General features: G+C 39.4%; 1 pseudogene; it reads right to left on the bottom strand.

The window, feature by feature from the left end:
* Window positions 1–2,274: 2,274 nt before the first annotated feature.
* LOC116864751 lies at window positions 2,275–3,099 on the bottom strand (annotated as a pseudogene).
* Window positions 3,100–4,034: the final 935 nt, after the last annotated feature.

The following is a 4,034-nucleotide window of genomic DNA, read 5'->3' as shown; positions in this document are numbered from 1 at the left end:
GGATTGGGAGGGAGACAAACCATAAGTGACTCTTAATCTCACAAAACAAACTGAGGGTTGCTGGGGGGAGGGGGGTTGGGGGGGTGGCATTATGGACATTGCGGAGGGTATGTATTACGGTGAGTGCTGTGAAGTGTGTAAACCTGGCGATTCACAGACCTGTACCCCTGGGGATAAAAATATATTATATGTTTATAAAAAATAATTAAAAGAAAAACAATTTATAATCAAAATAAAAAAAAACCTTTTGTGCTTTTAAGGATGCTATCAAGAAAGTAACATGACAATCCAAAGAATGGGATAAGATACTCACAAATCATATATTTAATAAGGGATTTATATTCAGAACATATAAAGAGCTCTTACGCTCAATAACCAAAAGACAAATTAAAAATGGGCAAAGATTCAAATAGACATTTCTCCAAAGAAGATAGATATACAAATGACCAATAAACACACAAAAAGATGCTCAACATTATTAGTCATTAGGGAAATGCAAATCAAAGCCACAATGATATACCACTTCATACCCACTAGGATGGATGGTTATAATTAAAGACAGACAATAAAAGTGTAAGTGATGATTTGGAGAAATTGGAACCCTCATATATTGCTGGTAGGATTGTAAATGGTGCAGCCACTTGGGAAATCAGATTGGCAAGTCCTCAGGTGGTAAAACAATTACTGTATGAACTAGTGATTCCAATCCCAAGTATATTTTCCAGAAAATTGAAAGCCTGTGTCCCCACAAAATATATACACAAGTGTTCATAGCATTATTATTCATAATAGCTAAAGAGCAGAAACAACCCAAATGCCAGTCAGCTGATGAATGGATAAATAAAATATAATAAATTTGTATGAAGGAATATTATTGTGTTGTGTTATGGACTGAATTTTGTCTCCTGCCCAAATTCATATATTGAGATCCTTACCCCCATTATGATGATATGAGGAGGTGGGGACTTTGGGAAGTAATTAAGTTTAGATGAGGTCATGAAGTCATGAGATCCCATGATGGAATTGTGCCCTTATAAGAAAAGGAAGAGACACTAGTGCTTCCTCTCTCCACCATGTCAGGATACAGTGAGAAGGCAGCCAGCTACAAGCCAAGGAATAAATCTGCCAGCACCTTGATATCGGACTTTCCAGCCTCCAGCACTATGAGAACTAAATGTTTGTTGTGTAAGCCACCCAGTCTATGTTATTTTGTTACAGCAGCCTGAACTAAGACAGGTTGTGTGAAGGAATGAAGTATTGATATATGCTACACATGGATGAACCTTGAAAACATCATATTAAGTGAAAGAAATCAGACACCAAAAACCACACACACACACACACACACACACACACATACACACACACACACAAGAAGGAGCTCCTGGGTGGCTCAGTGGGTTAAAGCCTCTGCCTTCGGCTCGGGTCATGATCCCAGGGTCCTAGGATCGAGGCCCACATGGGGCTCTCTGCTGAGCAGGGAGCCTGCTTCCTCCTCTCTCTCTCTCTCTCTCTCTGCCTGCCTCTCTGCCTACTTGTGATCTCTGTCAAATAAATAAATCTTAAAAAAAAAAAAATGAAAAGAAAGAAAAAAAACATAGAGGGAGCTGGTCCATTAAAACCAATCCCAAATCAGCTAGTGGAGATATGATTCAGCTTCAGCATTGCCAGTCATTTCTCTCACAAGACAGGTTGTAAGAGAGGTCATAACATCTCCCTTAGAAGCGACCACTGTGCACAGGCGGGACCTCCCTGTTTCTGCCTTGCACCTGTTGGGTTGGTGGGACCTGCTTAGACATGTGAACCTGGAAGAAGGCTCCAGCAGCGGCTGAAACTGGTGCAATAGTACCTGAGTATTGTGAGCATCACCTTTGTTTTTTTCTTTTAAACTGGTCCAGCAGTCTTGTCTTTGCTTGAAATCTTCTGGCAAGAAAAAGAATGCAAGTAATTAGACTTAATCTGATGCACTAACTTCTTAGTTCTAAAAGCACTTACAACATAAACCTTTGGATGAGGATGGTAGCAATTCCAATTACTGAAATCCCTTGTCCTAATTATACGGAAATCCCCATAAATGAGTAACGGCAAGTGTCATGAGGCTGCCTGAAAATTTTCTCTTAAATTTATTTATTTGATTGTGGAAACATGAACATTGCACAAACTTACCATTTTAACTATTTTGAAGTGTACAGTTGAGTGGCATTAAATGCATTCCCTTCATTGTACATGAGGCTACTTTTTGAAATTTATCTTTTACTTGGTCACTTTTTCCCTTCAGAATAGGAAAGTGCATTCCAAGTCCTTCCCCATCCAGTTCAGGGACATCAGTATTATTGTAGAGAGAATCCTGACACCAATCAGATAATTCTGAATTGCTTCATCCAGTACTTTTTTGGGTAGGTTGTGTGAAGTCAGGATTAGCAAATTCTGGATGAAAAAGAATGCAGGTCCCAAGGATCCATCATAACCAACGTCAGTGGAAAATTCTTTCTTTGAGATTGCCTTGATTCCGTAGACTGTTAATCCACTTGGCTCTCCTATGTCATACTTGTTGAATTCTTTTCCTAAATCAGGGCAGACATAATTACAGCCCTTCTTTACTTCCATAGCTGTTTCCAGGGATTGCTCTGGAGGAATTCCTACTTCTCAGCCTCTCAGCAGTTGCTCAATGAAATATGTTATAACTTGCCCTGTGGTTGGAATGTGCCTGCCACAGCTGCAGATCACAGGTCCTTCAGCTCCAGGAAGGACAGGAGTGTTACCGTCTTCACTGTCACCACACCAGTCACTATCAATTTTCTTACTTGTTTTGATGCTCGGGATGCTGCTTATGCAAGAGCAGCCTGCATGGCTATGTATAAGCCTGAAGTTTTGTAGGGCTTGAATATTATTTTTAACAATGTATTCTGTTTTCTGGAGCATTTAGTGGAGGTTTAATCAGCAGAAAGCAATGACTTTCAAATTCTGCTTTACATATTTAAAGAACACTTGCTCCATAGACCTTTCCATCAAGTGACAGTCTTCAACTATACCATACTGAGTTGGCCACTTCATGGTACATGTTGCTTTTCCTATTATTTCATGCCCAATAAAGAAATCCAGGTTCACATTGCCTTTTCCCAGGAAGCTAAGATGGCCATAGATGTCCATGTCACAGTAAGATCCAGGCTGGACCACAGTCAGAGAATTCTGTATAATTGTTTTGAATGGAGGTTATAGGGGAAGCAGGAAAACACTTTGATTTCCAGGTTATTGTTTGCATCATTATTATTCTTTTTTACCTTCTTTTGTTTCAAATTTTTATTTAACATATAATGTAATATTGTTCCCAGGAGTAGAATTTAGTGATTCATCACTTACATATAACACCTAATGCTCATCACAACAAATACCGTCCTTTTAAGAAAATACAAGTCAAAGAAGTCATGTGATGAAATGGGGAATGACAGCAAGGTTTTGAGGACACTGAGCCTACACACACAGCTGGTGTGCTCCTGCCACTGGCCTGCTGCTGGAGGCATTTTCTCAGTGGAGGAGGATGGCTCTCCAGAGTAGGGTAATGGGGATTGGTACAATGATGACGCAGTCTGATACAAAATAAGACCAAAGAGCAAAAGCCAAAACAGGTCTAGAAATTGGTTCAAGTCTGACTCTGTGGCTAAAGAGGCAACTTTTGTTATTTTGGCTTGATTCTTAGGAAAGAAGTGTTGGTGACCAAAATGAGGATCACAGCTGGGTACTATGTGTTTGAGTTGTGGGTACATACAAGATGACTGCTTTATACATTTGGATATCAATATATTCATAATGCTCTATTGTAATTATATTAAATTATAGTGCACTAAAGATCCCATGAAGTCAGAGACCTTGTTCATTTTGTGAACTGCTCTATTCCCGGTAGCTAGAAAAGTGCCTGGCTCTTAGTAGTTGCTTTTAGATGCTCAGTACATGTTGAATGAATCTACTATTTCAAAGATGAAATTAAGCACAATAGGAATACCTGAACCCACATGAACCCTATCACATCATTTACC

This window comes from Lontra canadensis, unplaced genomic scaffold, assembly GCF_010015895.1.
Source record: "Lontra canadensis isolate GAN:19392208 unplaced genomic scaffold, GSC_riverotter_1.0 scaffold6, whole genome shotgun sequence".
NCBI lineage: Eukaryota > Metazoa > Chordata > Mammalia > Carnivora > Mustelidae > Lontra > Lontra canadensis.
Note: the sequence above shows the minus strand (reverse complement) of the source record. Positions and strands in the feature narration are given on the sequence as shown.